Here is a 25,650-nt window from a genome sequence, read left to right as displayed (position 1 = left end):
TTGAGCATTTAGCTTGTCTCGTCCTGCTGGTACATTCATTGGCTGTGATTCCTGCTGAAGACATCTTTGGGGGCAGGCAGGACACCAAGCTTGCGGGCAGGACTTGAGCTGTTCCACCGAGCAGGGAGCTCAGAGGCAGCAGGGGCTCGCCAGCCTGGGATGTGACCATCTGGGGCTGTTTGCCAAGGGCAGGAGCAAGTTTGCCTGAGAAGTTCTGACACCCCCACTGGCCCTGGCAAGGAGACTGAGTGCAGGCTCTGTGTGCAACCGGAGTGTCCTGAGATTGGCTCTGTCCCCCCCAGAAACAAGCTGTGTGATTATGGGTGAGTTAATAAACTTCCCTGAGCTCTTGGCCTCCTCATCTGCAAGATGTGGGTACCAGCAGCACCTACCTCAGAGTGACTTTGGGAATATTAAACAAAGTAATGCATGAAAAGCACTTAGCTCAAGGTCTAACACTTCTCAGCCCCAGAGGGCCCAGCCCACTAACACTGCCCTTTCTCTATGCCCTCTCCCCATCCAGCTTGGATGGAATGCTCTCCCTTCTTGCCTCGGCTTCAGCACTTCAGCTAAAGCCATATCTCCCTGATGACTGCCGTGTGCTCTGGTTGTACCCACACTCCCACAGCACTCTCAGGTGGTAACTGCAGTTAGATACTTGACCACATGTTGTCAGGGATTTGGCTCTAATGGGAGGCTTCATTCCTGGAGCATAAGATTTGGGATGTTTCCTTGTTTTGTCTCCTTTGCAGACCAAAACATACTAAGCATTTTAACAAGAGTGCTTACCTGTTGACTGAACGTCCCATCCTGAGTCCTGCCCCTGGACAATTAGAATAACCATAATTTATTGTGGTTGTAGTTATGCTCTTTGGAGATCCAAGGGTTCCAAAGATGTGCTTCAATTGCAGCCACACCCCACCAGCTGGTGAGCTCATGTGATTGCGACTTACCCACATTTTGCTGGCTTGTGTCCCCTCCCTCTGACTCAGAGCTCATGTCCTTCCTCAGCTATAGTTTGCCGTGGTTATGCTTGGGAGTCTCTGGGGTGTCTCTGGGTAGACTCTTCTGCTCCAGACTTGTTCTTACTGTCTCTTGTCCATGGGTCATGAAGACAGGGTCCCTCCTGAGAATTCTGCTCTCCTGCTCTGGTGCCATGTCCCAGAGCTCCAACCCTTGAGGGCCCAGCATCTCAGGGCACACTATGACCAGCTGCCACATCATGTACCATGCAGAAGTGTGGGTCGTGGCATCTCTCCAATCTGTGTCACACTGTGTTGTCCCAACCCTGATGGTGCTATGGTGCAGACTGCTAGCTATCCACTGTCAGAGACTGCATTGTGGTAGGACACATGGTGGTCAAGTAGGACTCTACTTTCCAGCCTTCCTTGTAATGAGGTGTGGCCATGTGGCTGAGTCTTCACTGGACTGTGGAATGGAGAATGAGGCCGGCCACTTACAGGTCTGGGTCTTGAGTTGTTGGGCATGCTTCCTGCATGCCCTCTCCTCTTCCTGCCAGCTGGAGCCTAGATGTGGTGGGGACCCAGATTTCACTATGCATGATGACAATGGCCTGGCAAGTGGGAAAGCAACAGGGGGAAGGAAACTGGGCCTGTGAATGACCTCAGGAAGCTGAGAATGCCAGCAGCCAGGACTGCTCACTTTGAGACTCACTAGTGTCCCAAGAAGAGAAAAACTCCTATATTCTGTAATCTACTGTATTGAGGTTCTCTTTATAATGGGACATTAGTCTTTAACACACACATGGGTCCTGAGTCTCATTAAGTCTCTGGTGAGAACAGCTCTTTCTGCTTCTGCTGTAGTCCTGCACCGTCCCCCAACCCCCTCTCTAAGGGCTGGATGGAACCCAAGGGCCTAGCTGGGGAAAGAGGTCATAGAAGCCCATTTCCTGAGTTCTTCTCTGCACCAAGGGATTTGATCACAGGGACTCTTCCTTTCCTGTAAATAGAGGTCTGGAGGACCTTTGATTCACTAGCTCATCAGACCTACCCAGACTCTGGATTCTAGTATAGGGTCTTCCAGGTCACCTAGCCCTGTGCATCTTTAACAATGGAAGCTTGGTAATTAATGCCCCAGCATAAGTTAAGCCTCATTGGATGAAGGCATAGTCTTCCTGCTTGGCTCACCTCTGTCTCCTGCTTAGAGTGAGAAGAGAAAGCAAGCATTGGAGGTCTTTTGGATCAGGAAAGAACCCTGTGGGTTAGTAACTTCCAGGCCCCTCTTATTGTCTCTTATAGTAAGCAGGTAATAGATGAAGTTGTGCTACTAATCGAGGTTAAGAAAAAATAGTGCTTTAATAATTCCTTGCATTTGTAGAGCACTTAGAGTTTATAGAGTGCTTTAGTATGCATTATCTGAAGCTATTTATCCCCATTTTGCATATGTGGAGACTGAGGATCCGTTACCCCCACCTAGGATATGCCCAAGCTTGGGTTAGCTCTCAGGGTTCCTGACTTCTAGCCTTGTGCTCTTATTTCTATACACTGCCAGGCTGAAAAATGATGGTTTGTGACTTACACTCAGGAAGTTGTGAACATTGAGGATGGCTTCGAGAAGAGGGAATTGTGTTGCCTTTGGGGGAGACATTTCACCAACTGAGGTCTCAGTTTCTTCTTCTGTAAATGTGAAAGACATGCCGGCCTCTCCCAGACCAAGTAGAGAGTTTGTTGTTGTCACATACCTGGTTCCTATTCCAATTCCAGCCCTTACTCTAAGACTGTAAGGTAAATTGTTCTGTGGGCTTAGATTTGTCTGAGGAAGTTGGGGTTTGGGGAGGAAGAGGTGTCCTGGGGCTGCTGCTTCCAGATGGGTTAACCCAAGGTGAACCACACTAGGCTGTCCTCTGGGTGGGGAAGTGTCATCTGAGACAAGTCCTTAGCCCAGGGAGACTGGGGTGGGGGTGGGGTGGGGACTTGCTCTTTCACCTCAAGTAGCCCAGCCACACCAGGTGCCTGGGTGGAGTGTAGGATAAAGGGCCAGTAGGGAAGAAAGGTTGGTTTGACCCTAGTGCACCTGATTTTGCTGCCCCACCAATTACACAAACACAGCCCTGCACACCTGACATGAGCACACCCAGATCAAGAACCACAGACCCCAAGCCCCAGGCCCCTCAGCTTCTATAGAAAAGCAGCATGCAGGATTCAGGTTAGACACAAAGGAAAGCTTCCCAGGGTATGGGTATTAGATCAGAGACTGGATGGTGTGGAATATTCTGAAGGGTGTATGATAGTTTCTATAAACATGAAAAAAATGCTTATCCTCTGGTGAAGGGGGTGGGGGTGGGGCTGGTAGAGACAGTTCAAGTGGACTTGCCTAGAAGTAGCTGGATGAATAATGTGTAAAACCTTACTGGTGAAAGCCTTCAAGCCCAGGCAGAAAGAAAAGCAATGAAAGAATGAAGCAAGAGGCACATAGGAAATATACCCCTTGCTTATGTCCATGCCTGGGAGTGGGAGAGAAAGAGCATTCTTGGCTTTGAATACAGAGAAGGGGGGCTACTTGCCTGCTGGGCAAGTGGTTACCTGGGAAGCAGGACCCTTTGGCTCTCAGAACAGTGAAGTGGTGCGGGGTCTGTGAGATGCAGATTTCCATGTGTCTGGCGGTCCAGTGACATCTACAGCAGTTATTGGGACTGCCCAAGCAAATGAACACAGGGGATAGTGTGAGAAGGAAGCCAGGGAGGAGAGCTACAGAACAGCTGCTGGCCTCTGCTCCACCAAAGCAAACAAACCAAGGCCTTGGGAGAGGAGCTGAGAGGGTCCTATGGAGGTAGGATGATTCTCTGCCCCTAATTCTTCCTATCTCCACATTTTATCATGAAAAATTTTTCTCCAACATATAGAAAAGTTGAAAGACTTCTATGATGAACATCGTATACCCGCCACTTAGAGTCTTCCCTTAACATTTTGTTCTGTGTTGCAGAACACATATCTACCCAACTACCCATTCCTCTATCCATCCATCGATCCCTTGTATTTTTGGAAGCATTTCAAAGCACGGTGCAGACATCAGTAGCCATTTAGGCCAATACTTCAGCATCATATCATTAACAAAGTTCAGTATTTGTCACAGTTATTTTTTTCTATGGAGATAAGTTTTACATACAAGGAAATGCACAATTCTCCAATGTGCCATACATGAGTTCTGACAAACGCCTAACCTGTGCATCTCAAATCCTTATCAAGGTGCAGAACATGAGGATGACTCCAGAAAGCTCCCCCATGCCCAATAAATCCCTGCCCCATCCCCAAGCGACAACTGTTCTGATTGTTTTTTTTTTTTCTACCAGATTTAGTTTTGCCTGTTCTATGACTTCATCCATATACATGATATCATACAATATGTACTTGGGTGAAGGTTTCTTCCCTCAGCATAATGACTCTTGCAGTCTTTGGCAAAGAGTCTGCTTTATAAAAAGCCAGACTTTTCTTTTTTTTTTAACCACCAAAAATCATGTCCCCAAATCTAATCTTCATTAAGTCCAGGGAAGCTGTGTTTACAAGGGCATGGTCAACACCCCAGAGCACTCATACTGTTTGTCCTTGATCACCTGAAGGTAAACAGGGCTGAGCCAAGAGACATCTGTGAGCTGGGCTGTTTTTCAGTTCCCAGCCTCCTGTTTCTGCTACTAACTGCTCTTTGGGGCACCACCTGCCCCCAGCCCCATGGACTATTCCCACTCCAGGCAATAGGGCTCTGCCTTCTTCATGCCCTCCTCCCCCTCCCTAACAAAACCAGAAGGATCTGCTCCCAGCCATTTACACTAGATGACTGATAGTCCCGGTTACACTGTAACTGCACCGCCTTCCACTGAGGTGTTGCCTTTACAGGGTATTGACTTGGGTTTGTCTCCAAATGCGACCCGATAGGCTCCGCAGCCCTGCGCCTCTTGGACTTCCCCCGAGGCTCATCTAAGAACAGGGAGCCGTGGCTGTGTCTCCACAGGAACGCAAAGGTGCAACTCAGTGGCACTCAGTGGGCGCAGCTTCATTCTTAGACACAACCCATAGACAAAGTGCAGAAGACTTAAAACTGTGATGATATAAAAGTAATGCTGTGGCTCACAGAAACCTGGAGGAGGGGCAGAGGATATAGATTCCCACATCCCTCCCAGAGGCGGGGTGATAGGCTTTATCTAGAGCTGATGCACTAATAATAAGAAATAAGGAAAGGAAGGAAGGAAGAAAAGAAGCAAGGAAGGAAGGAAGAAAGGAAGGAAGGAAGAAAGGAAGGAAGGAAAGGAGGGAAGGAAAATAGATAGATAGATAGATAGATAGATAGATAGATTTAAAGATATTGAAAGTCCCAAAGGCAGCAACCTGAAGACCCAAAATAACAAAAATTAGGAAAAGGGAGAGGAGAGGTTGGAACAGTTTCGGGAGATGTGTCATTGAAGAATTATATATTACCTCAAAAGTGCATGTAAGCTGGGTACAGTGGCTCATGCCTGTAATCCCAGCTACACAGGAGGCAGAGGTGAGAGGATCACTTGAGGCTGGGAGTTTGAGACCAGCCTGGGCAATGTAGCAAGACTGCCTTTCTTTCTCTCTTTCTTTCTCCCTTCCTTTTCTTTCCTTCCTTCCTTCCTTTCTTCCTTCCTTCCTTTCTTCCTTCCTTTCTTTCTTTCCTTCTTTCTTCTCTTTCTTTATACAGGGTCTCACTAAATTGTCTGGGCTGATCTCGAACTCCTGGGCTCAAGAGATCTGCTCCCCTCAGCCTCTCAAAGTGAGCCACTGTGCCCAACTGATCCTGTCTTTAATTAAACAAAGTGCATGTGGATGAGGCATCCACTCCCCACTATGCCCAAGTTTATCTGTGATATGAAAGCAGTTCTCCCCTCCCCACCTTGCCACATCGAGTAAAACCGAGGCCCTAGGTTCTGTGTCACAGTTTTCCCTTCACTTGGAGTTCCCTGACCCACCATGGCATGGCTTAGCGGGAGAGGAACAGCTTTTGGCAAAGGCATTTTAGGCACTGATGGGAAATGACAAATGGTATGTGGGGCCTGAGGGACCCAGAAAATTGCTCTTAGTCCATCCTGCTGGTCCCAAAGGGAAACCCTAGTTGTTCCTTTTATCAGGGCTTTGGTTGGAAGAGGGGGTGTTCCTCCTCCCCAAATGGCCTCTGCCCCTGGGGAGGCTGACTGAGCCACAGGAAGCTTGCTTCTGAAGCAACTCAGAGTGAAGGGGTTCTGGTTCTTTCTTCACTGGCTCTCTTGGCGTCAGGAGGCCACCAGAAATGGGCACAGAGCTACCTGCTGCCAGCCTGTTCCCTCCAGTCCTTCCCTTCCAGACCTAGGCTCCCTTCTCCCTCCTGCCCTAACCCTGTGGTTGTTCCTCCAGCCCCCATCTTCATCTTAACCACAGTTAGGTTTATCTGACTTGGCTGTATTTCAGAACCTTCTGGAGGAGTTTTTAAAAATACAGATTCTTAGGCCTTATCCCAAGAAATTCAGGTTGACTGTGCCTCAGTGGGACCTGGTTGTGAGCATTGTGTAAAAGCTCCTCAGCCGATTCAAGCACACAGCTAGGTCAGCGGAGCCCTGCCTTACCCCCAACCCTGCCTTCTTTCCCCACTTGCCTCCCAAATATGTGTTCTGTTGTTTTCTGGCACACATGACATGACTTTGATTGGTAATTGATGATTTTCCACATCATCACTTTTAAAATCAGATACTCTCTGAAATGTCCCTCTGTCTGCCTACTGTTTCTGCCTCGTCCATGAGGCCCATCATCTTTATCAGCAGTGTCACTGTAGAAGACTCATCCCTGTCGCCCAGAGCTGCTCCTAACCTCTTGAGGCTCTAGAAGGCAGCCCTGAGCTGGCAGAGAGTGCAGCTCTACATTATTCTAGCCAATAGCAAAATGGTCACACTGGGGCCTGGCTCCATGTACGTCTCAGTCTCAGCCCCAAGTCAAGCCCCTCTTCCTCTGAACAACTGGATTCTTCCAATCTTTTTTGGGGGAGACTCTCCACAGTCCCCAAGGTGAGAAGAAAGTATTGGTTATGTACATCAGCCAGAACCCCTAGCTTGTCCGCAGGCACTGTATTTCCTTACTGAGCTCATATTAAGCAGTGGAACTGATAATACCATCTCGGCCTGTGACTTCCACGCAGGAAAATATGCACCAACGAACCTGCATTAAATGGTTGGGAAATCGCCCCTCCTAACCATTCCACGGCATCCACTGTAGGAAAAAAAAAAAAAAAAAAAAAAAAAGAAAAGCGGGAGACTGAACAAACAAGCTATAGGATGAAGATGATAACCCCAAAACAAAATTCCAAGCACCAGTGAAGAAGAGGTTATTCTGAATTGGGGACAGTGTTGTCACTCCTCAAATTGCAGCCATTTCCTATGGGACACACTGAATGGAGAAGAAACTAAATGTGTGTGTGTTTGAATGACACACCTGAGTTACAGTTTGCTAGTTATTTCTGCCTCCTCTGGCAAAGGACAAATAGAGGATTTTCTAGAGAAAAATGATGGAAGTCTGTAAAAACTCATTTGAAAGGTCAAGTTTTTTTTTTTTTTTTTTTTTTTTTTTTTTTGCAAATGACCTTGTTCAAAGAGCTTCAGGCATTTTGTCCTTTAGCAGTCCAGCCCAGGTCCAGGCTGGAGAGTGAGATGGTGAAAAAAGTCAGAGGTCAAGAAAGACACCCCAGTTAGAACCCCCTGATGCTGCTGGTGGGAACCACCTCTCAGCCTCACTCTAGCATGACTCTTGCCCAAAGGAAGATGAGAGTTTTAGCTTGGGATCGGGGGGCGGGCAACCAGAACCCCAAAGATCTGCTTACTCCCTGGAGCTTTAGCTAGAAGACATCAGTTTGAACTGACTGACATCTCCCCCCAGCCCCCTGGGTCTGCCCTGCAGCTTCCCAGGAAAGGAATCGCCCAATTAATGAACACCCCAGGCCACTGCCTGGAGGCTGGTGTCAACCTACTGCTTCCCTGGGTCCAGGGACTTGTGACAGCTCTCTGGCTTTTCTCCTCCACTCCCAGCAGTACCGCCTCCAATTTTCTGTTCCCAAACATCATGCTTCTCAAAGTTCCATCATACAGAGAATGCTCTTTATTAGTTATATATTTTTCTGCTTATGAAAGTAATTTTTTGCCCACTATAAAAATTCAAACAAGATAGTAGTGTGCAAATAAAAAAGCAAGTCTAAATAATCTCATTTTCCTCAGATAACCCGCCTTAGCAGTTGGGTGTACACCCTTTCAGATCTTTCTCTTAAGTGTGTACAAACAGCTTAATGTGCCAAGCTGTTTGTTTCCCCACACCTTTGCCCATACTGTCTGCCCTGCTTCCTGGAATGCCCTTTCTTCTCTTTTGCCAGGCTGACTTCTGCACAGCCTTCTGAACTTAGCAAACTTTCTCTTCTGTTGTCCCCCAGCCTGGAACAGGTACCTTCCCCTGGGCTCCTTGACCCCTTGCACAGCGCTGTCATAGCACCCAGCACAATGAGTGATCAACTCCTCTCTGTTTACCCATCTGTCTCCCCGACTAGAATATAGTATAGGTTAGTGGCCAAGAGGTGAGGGCCAAGGTGGACCCCAGTTCCCTCCCTAGGTGCCCCAGCCCCTCTGGCTCTGTCTGACTGTCCCATTCACTTTAGCATCCTCAGTGTCTAGCACACTGCCTAGCACATGGTTGGTGCTCAACAGGTATTTGTTGAATGAGTGAGTGAGTGAATAAGTTCTGGGTCACCACAGGTGTCCCCACCATGGGGCTCTTATATACAGGTAGAGAGCTGCAGAGAGGGGCAACCACCCAAAAGCAGAAGAGCTCCATGTTGCTGAGCCCCAAAAGTTGCCAGTAACTTACACTAGCTATGTAACCTTGAGGGAAGTCCTCTCAGGATGCAATGAGAATAAGAATTTATAAAGTGAGGCTCCCTCCTACCTCCCACCGTGGCTACACTCCCACTCCCACTTAGGAGGCAAAGAGGCCCTTTCCTCAAGCCCAGTGAAACACTAAGAGCTCAGGTCTCTAATAAAGCTTGGCATGCTTGGCTCCCAGAGGCAGAGCTCCAGATGTACCTGCTGTGTGACCTTAGGCAGGTGCCATAACCACTCTGAGCCTCCTCCTGCAACAGGAAAACTAGAATGCACTCAGTAATACCTATGTCACAGGTTAGGGAGGAAGACTAAATTAAGTGTGAACGTTGGAGGCTCTGTCAATTCCATAGCTGTTTGTTCTACCTCCCCCCAACCCCAGGCGGTTCAAAGTAAGATCAGGGTTCTAGAAACCTGGACTTTAGCTCTGCCCCTCAGCCCAGGCGACTATGGGTGCATCTCTGCTGTTTCCTCATCTGTAACATGGAGCCAGGAGTGTTGGACAAGATGGTTCCGAAGGCCCCTTCCAGCCTCTCACATTCGAAGTGCTCTGAAAAGTAAAATGTTCTGCAAAGTGCCCCAAGTCCTTGGGCTATCATTTGGTTGTCAGAAAATAGGCTCTGCCAGTGGCCAGCTCTCTCGCACCATAGCCCCTGCCAGTCAGAACTGGGAACACGGAGACTGGCAGGCCACCAGCTGGAACACCCCTGACCCTGGATTTCTGTGCTGGGGACTGTGACACTACCTGATGCTGCTCCTTCCCAGTCCCCAGCAAGGGACAGATGTGAGGACAGTTTGTGTTGTGCGTCTTTTGACTTTTTTGGAATGTGATTTTGCTTTTGGGGAGTGTGGGGTCTAGTTGGGGAGGGAACACTGATGGGTGACCCTGATGTGGGGAGTACTCATTGAGCACTGCAGTCTGCAGGGGCTCTTGAGGGCTGGGGTTGAGCTGGGCTTTGAAAGGTGCTTATGATTTGGGTATGTTAGAGGGAGGGTGTGTTGTGGGGGGGTTGAGAGTTGGGTGTCCGAGGGCCAGTGGCAAGGCCAGGCTGGCTGAGGCTGAGTAGGCAGTGTCTATTCAACAGAGCAGGCATTGGATCGATCAAGCACTCCTCTTCTGGAGACTACCGGATACCACACAGAGGGAGGACAATGGTTGAAGACACCTTTATCTGGTGTCTCACAGTTGAGCTTATGGTAGAAACATAGTGATTATTCAAAGTGAGGGTTTTACACTAGGGGCCTCCACATGGCTTGTCTCATTCATCCTCATAGGGAGGCAGGGATTATGAGCCCCACTTTATAAATGAAAATCCTGGGGCCCAGGAATGCCAGTCGCCTGCCCCAGATCACAGGCCTAGTTAGCAGCAGAGCCAGAATCCCCAGCCCAGGACTCTGCACTTGAAGTTCTGAATACGAGCGTGTCTGGAACTCCCAGGAGCTTCTCTGGGGTGAGGGTGGGTAGGCAGCAGGCTTGCACAGAGACTGATTGAATCTAGAGGTTAGGGCTACAGGACTGGGGTGGAGTCTCCCCTGGATGGGGTGAAGAAGCAGTGGGGGAGTGTTTGCTGCTCTTCCTCGGGCTGGGGGAGGCTCAGGAGCCTTGAGCTGGGCTATCAGGTTCAGGGCTGGAGTGACTCCTGAGAAAGGGAGGCAGAGATGAGAGGGGTGACTGGACAGGCTTACAGATCCTCACTCAGGCTGGAGGTCAGCCACCACCTGCCCTTCTCCCCCCTTGATCCAGCAGCTAGACTTCTTCATCAACAAGAAAGCCAGTCTTTGCTGGTTTGGGGCCTGGGACCACGTGAAACCTCGTGTCACTGAAGAAGCTGGGGCCAGGCCAGGCTGTGTCATTTCTTTTCTTCTCTGGGACTTTCCTACCCCTCCCTCCTCTGGCTTCCTGCTGTTCTGGGCCCAGAGCTGGGGGATGGTGGGAGAGAGTTTCACTCTCTTCAGTGGCCAGATCCAAGGTCCTGACCCTGCCTCTCCATCTGCCTCCTGTCTGATGTAGGCAGGATCTGTCCTCCTTGCAGGATCCATCTACCAAAAGACCAAACACCTTTGGTCTTTTGGGAAGGTGGTCCGGGAGCAGTGTTCCTGGACCGTCAGCATCCTCTGGGGAGCTTGTGAAGAATGGGCTGGCTGGACCTCATTCCAGGTTGAATGTTGGGGAATGGAACCCAGGAATCCACATTCTAACAAGCTCCCCCAGGAGTTCTTAGGAACAGTAAAGCCTAGATCTACCACATGAGATCATCTCTCCATCCCCTGGCTGGGGAGAGACTGCTCTCCCAGGATGCCAGGAGGGAGTGTGGGTTGGTGGCAGTAAGATAAGACCGGTTGAATGAGCAGAGTTTCAGAAACAGGCGGGAAGGCATTCCCCTGGCTGGATGCCCCTGAAGCAGAAAATTGCTTTCTTACCTCCTGGTCAGCCACTCCCATGCCACCCCCACCTCAGGCTTCTTCACACGAGAGCCCTCTCCCTCCGGCAGAGCCAACCAGGAACGCGGAGGTTCAGGTTCAAAGAGGAAATCCGAGGAAGGGCTTGGAGATGGGCCAAGGCGAGAGCGAAGGAAGTGATGAAAGATATTTTTAGAATTACTTCTTCCAAAAAAGGCTGAGGAGGCACCTTATCACCATCCAAGAACTGGGAGAGGCTTATTTATTAGATTCTTGACCAAGCAACTGGAGATTAAATGACAGCTGAAAGGACTCAGGTGAGAGGAGAGGAAGGGACCTGTGAGATACTGATATGGGTCCAGGAGGGAGCTGTGGACGCTCCCAGCCCGGTGTTTTTGGAGGACAGTTCGTTAGTTCATTCAGTTGCTCCTCAAAGGTGTTTTATTGTCTACTATGTGCCTGGCACTTGCTCAGTACAAGGAACAGAGCCATGAACAAGGGACACCTGATTCCTCCTTCATGGGCTGAAGGTCAGGGAGAGTGTCCTGTCTGTCTGGAAAGCCCTATCCTTGTCCCTGTCCACAGGCAGATACCTGGGTGGCATACACAGGTGTGGTTCTTGCTCAAACAGCCTGGCATGGCTTGGATCCCCAAGGGGAATGGGGAGGTGGGATAAGGCTCTGCCAGAGTTCCTGGGTGGGAGTGGGAAGTTGTGCCTCGCAGGCTGGATGCCCTTCTGTGGAGTCACTCTCCTTCCTGTGGGTGCCCCCTCCCCTGCCAACTGCCTCTCACTTTGTGCAGGGACATATCTAGAAGGCCAACTGCAGCCAGCTCTCAAAGATGTCACCTCCCTTCCACAGCAGCCTCCTATGTGACTAAAAGGCTGTGAGACAGCCACGCTGAGCAGCCCAGGCTGCCACCCAAGCTCTGACGTCCTGCTGGGGAAAGCTCCATTTCAGAGCGGGTGCCCCAGCCTGGCTTGCCAGGCCTGCGAGGAACCCTCCTCAACCCCGTGGCTGCTGGAGCTGCCTCGGCCCTGCTTTTCCCCGGCTGGACATCTGGTTTTCAGATGCCTCTTTTCATCATTGGGGTCCTCAGCTCACTTCAGGTGCCTCTCGGAGAGCCTGGTGGGGGTCAGGGAATTGTTTCTGCTTTGCCGTCTGTCTCTCAATATATCAGCCATCCCACTATTTATTTTTTGAGGGTTTCTATAGCCCAGCATTTCCAAGGGGGTAAGAGGAGCGCAGGAGAAGCCTCTGCTGCAGCCTCTCAGGGTGACCTGGATTTGTACATATGGCACAATGATTCAAGCCCCAAATGATTCATTCATTCAAGCTCCAAACCACAGGGAAATGGGAGTAGAACCCCGGGCACCCCAGGTCTGTGTCTAACTCCCATTCCTGAGTCACTGGTGACCTCTGGTAAGTTCCAGAACCTCTCTGGATTCTCCCTCTGTAAAATGGGAGGGTGATTTCTGTGATTCCCAGAACCAAGACGGGATGAGTAAAGGGGCGGGTGGGAATGATGAACTGGTTCACTGAGCACCTGTTATGTGCTGGGAGCGGTGCTGAGTACTTTATACAGTTGATCTCATTTAATCTTCTTAGCAGCCCTATGCAGTAGCACTGTTATTATTTCTACTTTATAGAAGAGGAAACTGAGGGGAGGGGAAATGAGTAACTTGCCCAGCAGTGAGTTGGAGTTGGCTCCCGGACTGTTGGACCAGGCTCCTTACTGGCAGTGACCAGGAGAGAGGAAGGGCAGGCAGGGGATTGTGACCAGCGGCTCCCAGGCCCCAGGGTTGCCGCTGGAAGTTCCCGGGCCCAGAGATGCCACCTCTTCCCTCAGGCCTGGAAACAGGACCCCCATGTCCTCTCCCGCCCAGCGCTTGCTACAGAGTGGCCAACGGTTGCCTGCCGGAGCAACACACCTGCCGGAAAACACGTCTGTTTCTTCTCTCGCCCCAAACCGAGGTCCGTAACATCCCCTCCACATAACCATGCTCACACACCTCAGCTCCACACAACCCCTTTGCTGTTTTCAGAGCATTCTCCCGCTCCGTCTTTCAATGCTGTTCTTCCCATTTGCCAGATGAGGGGACTGAGGCCTGGGTTGGTTCAGAGACTCACCCAAGGCCACATGGTTGGTGGACTTTCATCCCAGCCTGCCCTTCACCAAACTGAGGTGTCCATATGGAAGGCCATGAAAGATTCTCGGCCCTTCTCCCAGGGCCTTTCATGACCTAACACCCCTTGAGTCAGAATTCTGAGGACTCCAGGATGAGGCACAGCCCGTACTTGCTAAATTCATTCAGTCGTTCATTTATTCAGTCATATTTATCTGCCATGTTTAGGAGCTGTGTCAGATGTTTTCGGCACGAAAATGCCTCGAGCTCAGAGGCCGGGATGAGGAAAGCGGAAAGTGAGTCGGCCGTTAAAATACCAGATGTGAGTGCTGAGGAGGAACACCTCAATTTGGGAGGCAAGGATGGCTTCCTGGAGGAGGTGATGAGGTGAAGTCTAGGCTGAGACCTGAAAGATGAATAAAACTGGTCCCTGAAAATTAGGCAGGGAGTGGGAAGGAGGGATGTTTGGGGCACAGCAAACAGCATTCGTGAAGCCCTGATTGCAGGGGAGCTCAGCACACCTGCTGCTGCTTACTCAGCTCCAGTCCAGGCTTCCTCGCCATTGATCTTTGCATCTCCCAACTACTTGTGACCCCCGCCCACCCAATGGGCAATGGGCACATCCCCTCCAATGGGCAAACCATGGTGTGGGCATCATGGCATCTGCTCTGTCCACTGCCTTGGCACAGAGATGCCTCATCTGAATGTGGATCATCTCCTTCCGGGGGTAACTGGAGAAGAAGCGGCAGGTGAGGCGGCAGGTACAGTAGCGAGGAACATCCTGCTATTGGCTCTGTCCTGGAGACCGGCGGAAAGCCTTTGTCCCAGCGGCCTATAATGGGTTTCAGGAGAGAGCTTCAATATTTGCTGCAAACAGAAGCACAAAGGATGTGGAGGGCTATTGTGGGTTCTCCAAAGAGGAGCTAATCCTCCGGCAAGCAGCCCAGCCAGAAGGGGTTCAAGTGCTGGGTAGGCCAGCCACTGGGGGTGTTGTCATTTACGAGCAACTGCAGGAGATAATAGCGCCCAGGGAGACAATCTCTACACAGGTGGAGGGAGGTGGTGAGAGACACTCCCCACAGGAGGGCGGGTGAAGGGGGACAGCACCTGTCCTGAAAGCTCGGGAGCACAGGTGATGTTCCCCATACCCCCATGCACCCCAAGCCCCATGCCTGGGCCACAGCTCTCTCCAGGCCTGGCCTGTCTTGGCAGCTGTTCCTTCACTGGGGGTCACTTGTGTCTAGGGGTGGGAATGGGGGTAGGGGTCAGCCAGGGCTCTCAGGCCTCTCTCCCCTCTCCCTCCCTCTGGCTTTCTCTCTTGGCCTCTTTTTGGTCCACTGCACACAGACAAGTCATTTCTTGGCTCCAGGGGGCCAAGGAGAGGAAAATGTTATATTTGCATATCATTAGCATAAAGAGATTGTATTTGCATGAAGTCTATTTTCAGCTCCTCCCTCCTCCAAATCTGCCCCATCATCTCTAAATATGCTACATAAATGTCTTGTCCAGTCACCAGCACAAGGGAGTTGTGAGGGGTGGATGGCTGTTGGGAAAGGGGTTTTCTTGTGGTCAGAGTGGAGTGAAGCAGAGCCCAAGGGAGAAATTGCAATCCCAGGAGTGGGAGAGATTGGAAAACTCAACTCTTCAAGCTTTGTGTTAGCACAAGGAGCTCGGTCAGGATCCCTCACTTCCAGACACCTCCAGGGGTGCAAAATGATGGGTTTGGAAAGAAGAGGGAGAAATGTGATTATTTACATAAATTTACATAATTTAATGTAATTCGCATGGGCAGAATTACTCAGTTTTCCAGACAGCTTTTAATTCAATCTTTTTGTTGCCTAAAGGCTTCTTCTTTCTTTGAGTTTTCTTTCCTTTGCTTCTGGTCAGCTTCCTAAGACGCAGATCCGCCTCCTCTCCAGGAGGGAGAAGTGGACTGGGTAGCAGCATGGTGCAGGGAGTGGGGAGGTGAAAATGGGCAGTGTAGACATCTGAGTGTAGACAGCTGAGGTCTCTGCCAGGTCCTGGCAATGCCACCTCCCTCCTCCACCATTCCACCCAGGATGCCCCAAAGATCCTCAGGTCTGGCATATTCTCCTTAAGCCCACCCTGTGGGCTCTAATTTCCACTCACAGATGTGTGGGAGTGGAGCAGGGATGAGGGTGGTTTATCTGTTCATTTCTCATAGGGCAGCCAAAGCCACCCAGAAAGCCTGACTCACAGGCCACATTTTGGCAGAGACCGACCTGCATCTAGAAATCAAAAGCCTTGCCCCTGAGGACAAGACACTGTCTTAAGAAGCATCCTCCGAGCCTCTCAACAGACACCCTGCCCCAAGCAGTCGCGAAGGGCCCCTCTTCTTCCAGGTTATGGGCCTTCTCTTTCCTTGGGTGGGAAGAGAAGGGGGAAGAAAACTGATCCTTCTCATAACAGAAGCCTGGAAGTCTACTTAGTGATTTCCATTGACAGCCGTTTATGATTGTGTATAAGATAAAGGAGGCTGGATTCAGCTGAAGCTAAGCTGAAGGGAAACACCTGCAAGAGTCATTTGCTGGCTGAATACCTTTTTCTTCTCCCAGCCTACTTCTACCTTCTCTGGCCCCTTCTTTTTCACTCTTCTCTCTTGTCTCCTAAACAAGCTTTTTGGAAAACATTGTTATAATAATTATTAGCAGGCTCTAATGTTATTTCAACGATTCATAATTGTTCCAAAACAGACCTCAGATCACATCGCTCTACTACCTGGAAAGCTTCAGTGGCTGCCTCCATGCCTGTCTCGGTCTGTCAGGGCCTGTATAGTGTGGACGCACCTTCCTCTCACTGCACCTCTTACCTCTGTCTCCCTTTCTTGGGACTCTCCAGGCGCACAGGCCGCCTTCTGCTTAGAGAACTTTCCCAACTCATTCACACCTCAGCCCTTCCTCCCAGGTGTCTCGAAGGTCTACCAGCTCCTTGTCACTGCTCAGGGCTCAGCTCTGATGTCCCTTCCTCAGACAGGCCTTCCTCTACCTCCCAGCCTAGGTAGGCCCTTCCTGTGGATCAGACCCGTGCCCACCTTATTTACGTGATAACTTGTTTGTCCTATTTTTCACATGGACAGAGAACTCACCTGCTATCTCCATCTCTGTGTCTCCAGTACCTGGCAAAGCACCAAGAGCATAGTAGGTGCTCAAGCCAGATTTGCTGACTGGACAAGTGTGGATGAGTAGGGGGTTCGTGACAGACGGTGGATTTTGGAGCCTGTTCTGACTGTGGTTTTTTCGCTCACTGGTGAATGGCCATGGGCAGATTTCTCAGCTCTCTGGGCCTCCATTTCTCCCTTGGGACCTGGATAATAATAACTTCTACACTGAAGGTTAATTTCAGCATTGTACATAAGTGTCTGGTGGTAATTGGCACTTAGGGACTCATTAAATCGTGATTATTAATACTAATAATGATACCTTTGTTTCACACTTACTCTGTACCAGGATCTGGTCCTGCCCTCAAATATTTAGTTTATTGGATGACACAGAGACCTGCCTGGCCTATTATGAAACAAGGGTGACTGTAGCTTAGAGGTATGAACAAAGCACCGTAGGAACAAAGAGGCAAGAGCAGTGAATGTACAACCTCTTCATGAGAATAGAGTTTTACGGTTTATATCCTATATGCACCTCTATAGTTCATTTGATTGCCCCCTAAACCTTTAAAGGAGGCAGGGCAGGCCTCAGTATCTACATTGTGTAATAGGAGAGCAGAGGTTCAAAGAGAAGACACCATGGGCTCAAGGTCTCACTCTAGCCCCTCGCTCTGCTTTATTCATCTTCCACAGCATTGAATCCTCTGGACACCTTGTGTAATTGCTGGAATGCAAGCTCTGTGACAGCCTGTTTTGTTCACTGCTCCATGCCCAGCCCCTAGAACAGTACTGGCACATAGTAAGCACTCAGTAAGTGTATGTGGAATGAATGAATGAAGGACAGAATTAGTGAGTGGCAGAGCTAGGCTCAAACTTCTCAAGCAGGAGGGAGAAAAGCTAGTTAAGGGGACCAGTTTCTGGAGCCGGGCTGTTTGGGTTTGGATCTCAGCTTTGCCGCATAATAGCTGTGCAACTTGGACAAGTTACTTAACTTCTCTGTGCCCCCACTTTCCTTACCTGCCTAATGGGAATGATAATATAACACCTAGTTCATAAGAATATTGTGACAACTACCATGAGTTAACATTCATAAAGTGCTCAGAACATGTCTGGTACATCATATGCCTCAACACTTAAAGAGAAAATACTAGGTATCTTGACTCTAAATCCAGTATTCTTTCTCTGTACCAGGTTATAAAGAACTTTATAGTTTCAAAATCACCAATATATTCAAGGCTTTATTTTATCTTTTCAGCATCCTTGTGAAGTAAGCAATAAATCATTACTATTGCTATTTTACAGAGGAGAAAGTGGAATGAAGCTGGAAGTGATAGGTCTGGCTTAAGGTCAAACAGAGGCTTTATTGTCTGACTTCAAATATACTTCTCTATCCATGATTCTGCAGGTAATCTCCTTCCCCAGATCTAGCCTGAAAGAAAACAAACAAACAAGCCAAAGGGGGAAAGAAATCAGAGCCTAGCAGAGATTCTCAGACGGCCTAAAAGAAGGCCTATTTTCAGGGTTTGGAAATCCATTTAATTTCCTCTAATCATAGGCTGTCCTAAATAAGACCAAAGTTGCTGAGGGACTTTAAGGTCAAGGGAAACTCCTATAGATTCAAGAGGGACCAACCCAAGCCTGCAAACGTCTGGGGAGATACCTGCCAACTGGTGGCCTTTCCTTCCAACCAGCAGCTGCCTTCATGAGGAGCAGCTGGTAGGCCCAGAACGTGCCAGGTGCTGTGGGGGCAGGGAAGACACAGCGAGTTCGTCCCGAAGGGATCTTTTGTCCAGTTTGGAGGGTGGAGGCAGAATCTTCATGGGGCTAAGCTCATCCACTACCTGCTTCCAGAGACTTTAAGTAGGTGTAAGAATTGGATTTTAAATTTTATTTTAAGTGACCCCAGTGCTAACCAGATGATTTAAGTTCCAGAGGGCATTCAAAGGAGGAGATGTAGAGGTAGTAAAAGAATTTTTGAATTCTTTTGTTTGCTCACTCATTTATTCGTTCAGCTCTCATTTATCGTGTCCTTAGCCTACAATGGGGAATCCCAGAGTCCAAATGCCGGAATTCACAAATAGATTGTAAAAAATGCATTGAGTATCTACCATGTGCCGGGCACATTTCATACATAAGTAGGGTGCTTCGAGGGAAGTATCATCATCCTGGTGAGATAAGGGAGACTCAGAGGCTAAATGACATGCCCAAGGTCACTCGACTATGGAAAAGTCAGTATTCATACCCAGGCCTGCCTGACTCCAAGCTCAGGCTATGGTTTAGATCTTTATGCTGGAATATTTGAGTCATAAAAAAGAATATGTGTTGGCCGGGCATGGTGGCTCACGCCTGTAATCCCAGCACTTTGGGAGGCCAAGGCAGGTGGGACACCTGAGGTCAGGAGTTTGAGACCAGCCTGGCCAACGTAGTGAAACCCTGTCTCTACTAAAAATACAAAAAATTTAGCCAGGTGTGGTGGCGCATGCCTGTAATCCCAGCTACTCGGGAGGCTGAGGCAGGAGAATCCCTTGAACCCAGGAGGTGGAGGTTGCAGTGAGCCGAGATCGCACCACTGCACTCCAGCCTGGTCGACAGAGCAAGACTCCGTCTCAGGGGAAAAAAAAGAAAAAGAATATATGTTAACACACAACTAAGATAGAAAGTATGATAATGAAATGACTGACAGTGATCAAGGAATAAACCGTTTCCAACAAGGCCTGTCATGGTGTGTGCCTCACCCCTACTGCACTCCCCCGTTTCTCCTACCACCCCCACTCCAAGGTGACCGCTATCTAAATCCCAGTTTCATCATTCCCTTGCTATGTTTTTGGTTGTTTTAACCATGTGTTTCTGATAAACATGTGTGAAGGCAACCCTTCAGTTTTGTTTTGTTTTGAACTTCATGTCAGTGTTTTGTGATGTCTTCTGCAGCTTGCTTTGCATCTTCCACAGGCTTCTGAGATTCACCCAGCTGATATATGTGGCTTCAGTTTATTCATTTCCACTGCTGTGAAATTCCATTGTTTGAACACACTGTGCCATATTTTATGTATCCAATTTCCTGTAGAAGGACGTCTAGGTCATTTTCAGTTGTGGTTTTTTGTTTTGTTTTGTTTTGCTATTACAAACAATGTTACAAAGAAAATTCTTCATCTTGTCTTCTGATGCACCTGACAGGGTTATGTGGGTTCAGGGGTGGGCTTGCAGGGTTGCAGGGCTTGTTTGTGCTATATTTTTACTCAAGACAGCTCCAAAGTAGTTGTACCATTTTCCTTGCAGCTTATAAGCTGGAGGAGAGTCTTCTGAGGGGCCACTGTTGAGCTTAGGAAAGGGAGCTCCAAAGTGTTGACTACCTAGCAAACCTTGAGATTAACCTTGAGAACCATCTGCCCTAAGAATGGTAATTTAATACGGTAATCCATGGAGCAGTGCACAGACTTGATAGTTTATCTCCAGAGCTGAGCCTCTGAGGTTGGAAACACTTGCAGTTATTGACCAACGTCCCAGGAGAAAACTGGCCTCCTACCTGACACAGGAGAACCAAGAACAATCGTGGCCATCTCACCTGACCTGCGAGACTTGGCATCTTTGCCAGAGCATGTGAGCTTGTGGGATTTTTAATGCATGTCCTTCTCTTGCAGCGGAATCTAAATTTGTCAGCCTTGGATTCAAGGGCATGTGATGTGACTGACTGGAGGCACCTAGATCCTGGCTGGGATTCCACCCCTCTCCCTGCTTGTTCTTCCTCCTTCTCACTCCCTTGCCTTCTACTAATATTTATGTCCTTCTTTTACATTTTTGATTGGGTAATGCATTCAAAGAGCTGGAAGTTCAAAGTATAAAACTATATGAGGGAAAGTCTTGTTCCCACTACTCACTCCCACTTGCCTGCTCCCTTTTATTGAAGGTCATCACTTTTGTTGTATATCCTTCTAGAATAGGGTTTTATTTTGTTTTTGGTGTGGGTTATTTCTGACAGCGTTTCACTCTGTTGCCCAGGCTGGAGTGCAGTGGTGCAGTCACGGATCACTGCAGCTTGGAACTCCTGGGCTCAAGCCATCCTCCGGCCTCAACCTCCTGAGTAGCTGGGACTACAGGTGAGCACCACCAGACCTGGCTACTTTTTTATATTTTTTGTTTTGCTTTGCTTTTTGTAGACATGGGGTTTTGTCATATTGCCCAGGCTGGTCTCAAACTCTTGGGCTCAACTGATCCACTGGCCTTGGCCTGCCAAAATGCTGGGATTACAGGCATGAGCCACTGTGCCTGGCCAAGTTTTTTAAATTATGAGCAAATATGAATATACAGTCTTATTAAAGCCTCCTGTTACAGGAAAGATAGCATACTATACATATGATTCTACCATTGCCTTTTCTCATAAAGAGGTATCTTAGATGTCTAGTCCATATCATCATAATAAACATTTCATTATTCTTTTTAAATAGCTGCATTAATATTCTATTCTATTCCACTAATATTTCTCACTTACTGTGCACCAATCTCTTTGCTGGGTGCTGGGGTCAAAATGATGAATCAAAAGAGGTCCTGCCTTCAAGGAGACTACAGCCTAAGGGCAAATAGACAAACAATTATGATGAACTATTGTAGGAGCTATTCATTCCAAAAATATGAAGTACCAACTGCTTGTCAAGCATTGCTCTTGGCAGAGGGGAGATGACAGAAAACAAAACCCATGAAAATCCCTGCCCCGTGGCACTTCTGTCCTAGCAGAGCTCATGCTCTAGCACTGTGATAAGGGAGAGTAGGGGGTGGGCACATGGTGGGGCCCCTAACCCGGTCTGGGGGTCAGGGAAGGCTACCTGGAGGAAATAGGTGGACCGAGAGATAATGAGGGTGGTGTTGGCAGGACTTGGTTGGATTTGACCAGGAGGGAGAGGAAGCCTCAGTCCTCTCATCTAAAATGAGGCAAATGACCCCGTCCCTGGGCTGCTCTGAGACTCTCTGATACAAGTAAGGCTCAGGGCAGTGGTGCTGTCCAGACCCATCCCTTCATCTGCTCCGGTGCTGCCCCCACCTTACCCCTCAGCCATGGTGTCCATACTCCAGCAGGCACTCTGCCTTCCTGCCTTCTCAGCCCACTCCCCACCCCATCACACACACACACAACACACACCACACACACACCACATGCACACACCGCATACCACACCGCACACCACACACACACATCACACCATGCATACACACACACCCATCACACCACACACCGCATACACACACACACTACACTACACCCCACACATACACCCCCACACACATACACACACCATATACCACACCGCACATCACACACACACATCACAACATGCATACACACACCCATCACACCACACACCACATACACACACACTACACCACACATGCACACACCACATTCCACACCGCACACCACACACACACACACCATATGCACACCCCACATACCACACTGCACACCACACACAGCACACCATGCACACACACACCCTTCACACCATGCACACACACACACCCTTCACACTGCACACCACACACACACCACACATGCACACACTACATACCACACTGCACACCACACACACATCACACCATGCACACACACACACCCTTCACACCGCACACCACACACACACTACTCCACACAAACACCACAAATGCACACACCACATTTCACACCGCACACCACACATGCACACACATTCCACACCACACACCACACATACACAACACACATAACACACATGCACACACCACATACCACACCACACACACATCACACCATGCATACACACACCCCTCACACTGCACACCGCAAACACACACACCACACACACCACACATGCACACGCCACATCACACACCACACACACACACTCCTCACTGCACACCACACACACTACACCACACACATACACACACCTGCACACACCACATACTGCACCGCACACCACACACACACACACACATCATACCACACATACACACAAACCCCTCACACTGCACACTACATACACACATACACACTACACCACACACACACTACATACCACACCACACACCACAAACATTCACACCATGCATACACCCTTCACCCCACATACACACACACTACATCACACACACACCACACACGCACACACCACATACCACACCGCACACCACACACACACATTACACCACTCATACACACACACCCCTCACACTGCACACCACACAACATACCACACGTGCACACACAACATACCACACCGTACACCACACACACATTACAACACAAATACCACACACACCCCACACACCACACTACACACCACACACGTGCACACATATACTCACAAACACACACACCACATACACACATATTACGCCATACACACTACATATGCACACACCATATACCGCACACATATGTGCACACACACACCCCACACCACACACCACACACACACACATTACACCACACATATCACACGCACATTACACCACACACCCACACACCCTCCATACACATCCCCCCACACCACACACACATTACACCACACATACCACACACACATCACACACACCACATACTACACACAGGCACACACCACACCACATACATCACATACATACACACATCACACTACACCACACATGCAAACGTACATACACCACGCCACATATGCACACGCACACCACATACATAGGCACATCACACCACACATGCATGTATCCACACACCACATACACACTCCTCCACACACACACCACACACCACACATGCAAACACAGCACACCCATCCACACCCACCCACACTCACACACACAGACCCCACCCACACCACACCACAAACACCACACACCACAAACACACAACATACCATTCACACACAACACAGACATCATGCACACCACACATCATACATACACCACACACACCACACATACACACACATCATATGCACACACCACATACCACACACATGCACACACACGCACATACACAGACACTCCACACCTCATACATACACACACCACACCACACACACAACACACTCCACATGCACACACCACATACACACACACTACACCACACATACCACACACACCCCCCACACACCCCCTACACAACACGCCACACATGGACATACCACATACCACACTGCACACCACATACACACACATTACACCACACATACTATACACACACAACACACTACACATACACACACCACATACCACACACATGTGCACACACACGTACATACATACACCTCACACCACACACCACATACGCACACATTACACCACACATACTACCCCCACACCCCTCACACACAACAGAAACATGTACACACACATTACATCACACATACCACACACAGCACTCACACCACAAACATACCACACACACCACACATGCACACACCACATACTACACACATGCACACACACACCACACCTTACACACCACTTACATACACATCACACTACATATAGCATGCATGCACACATACATACACACCACACATCATACACATGCACACCACATACATATGCACATCATACCACACACACCACACATGCGCATACCCACACACCACATACACACCACACACATCACACCACACACATCACACATGCCACCTACACCCACCCACCCACACCCTCATTCAGAGACCCCACGAATACACACCACATACAAACACACATCATACACACACACCACACACACACCGCAAACGCACAGCATACTGTACACACAGAACATATACATCACACATACCACACACCATACACATACCACACACACACACAGACACATCAAAGACACACACATACCACATACCACCCACCCTCCACACACAACACACACCACCCTCAGACACGTACACAATCTTGGTACGGGCCATTGACCCTCTGCAGGAGTTCAACTTCCTGCCTAGCCTGGCCCATCCCCATCGCACCTAGGGAGCCTCCCGGAGTGCGCACAGCCCACTGTCACGGCTAGGCTGCCACACACCTCTCAGCCAGTCCGGTGTCACTGCCGGCGTGACTGTTTTGTGGACCCCATTGGACTGTGCGGTCCCAGGACTCCCACGCCATGGGTGCTGCCTGGTGCCTGACCTTGCAGGGACCTGCTTGAGGCGTTGCCTGTGGCTGGTGGACAGGACAGGCCACCAAACACTCAGTGAGGGTTGGGGACTTCTGCTGAGTGGGAGCAAATGGCAGGAACAGTCAGCATTTCCCAAAATCCCCGTGGGCGGTTTGGCACCCACCCAGGCCCAGCCCAGGTTTATTTGGTGATAAGATTTGGTTTTGTTTTTTCCCAAGGCCCAAGGGCGTGTGCCACCCAGAGCCCTGGCCTGGATTATCTGTTGCTCAGTGGCAGCCTGGAGCTGTGCCTCGCAGTGGGGCTCTGCGGGGCACGGGGTGGTCTTATTCATCCTGGCCCTCTTCTTTACAGGGATGGTGATGAAGGACCCCAGAAGCGCTGCCTGTACACCCCCAACCAGGCTCCAGTGGGTGCCACTTGTCCCGGCCTGAAGTCAAAGCCTCCAGATGCTGCCTCCCTCTGCCAATTCCTATACCTGTTGGGGTGGACACTGAGGGCCAGTCCCAGACTTGGGAGCAGGGTGGGAGTGGGATGGGGGGTGGTGCTTAGGGAGGACCTCTATGTGGCCCTGATTGTTGGCTCAGTTTCCTCTGCCTGGGGGATGGGTCAAGGTGTCCCCTGGTTGTGACAGAACGGATGCTGTGGGTTCTCAGCCCCTGCAATCCCCACCCTGCCTTTGGAACGTTCTGTCCTGGCTCCTGAGTCTGAAGAAGGTGCAAAATGTGTGGTTTGGAACTCGTATTGAATCTGAGCATGGCTCTGGCTCTTGCAGACTCAGAATCTTTTCCATTCTAGCTTCAGTGTGTCTGAGACTCATTGTTTGCTAAGGATTGATTCCATGAATGAGTGACCTGCCCTCAGTGGGGCCCATCCTTGATCGAAGGCTCTGTTGTTGCTGTCTTGAAACTCAATAATGTCTGAACAAGAGACCCGGCATCTCCATTATGCACCGGGTTCTGTAAATTATGTAGCCAGTCTCAGTTCACTTTTAGTTGTCTGCCCTTTAGTATCTTTTTCATGTCGAACCACGTAGATGTATTTTTAAAAATATAAAA

General features: G+C 49.4%; 1 long non-coding RNA gene across 1 annotated transcript; it reads left to right on the top strand.

Annotated features, from left to right (window-relative positions):
• The first annotated feature begins 52 nt into the window (after window positions 1-52).
• Window positions 53-25,551, top strand: LOC103786836 (uncharacterized). Its single transcript, XR_004667841.4, has 3 exons — window positions 53-323; window positions 20,497-20,594; window positions 24,947-25,551. It is a non-coding gene; the product is annotated as an uncharacterized LOC103786836 (long non-coding RNA).
• Window positions 25,552-25,650: the final 99 nt, after the last annotated feature.

The sequence above is a fragment of the Pan paniscus genome, chromosome 1, assembly GCF_029289425.2.
Source record: "Pan paniscus chromosome 1, NHGRI_mPanPan1-v2.0_pri, whole genome shotgun sequence".
Taxonomy (NCBI): Eukaryota; Metazoa; Chordata; class Mammalia; order Primates; family Hominidae; genus Pan; species Pan paniscus.
The sequence above is the reverse complement of the archived record's forward strand: the minus strand, read 5'-3'. Positions and strand labels throughout refer to the sequence as shown.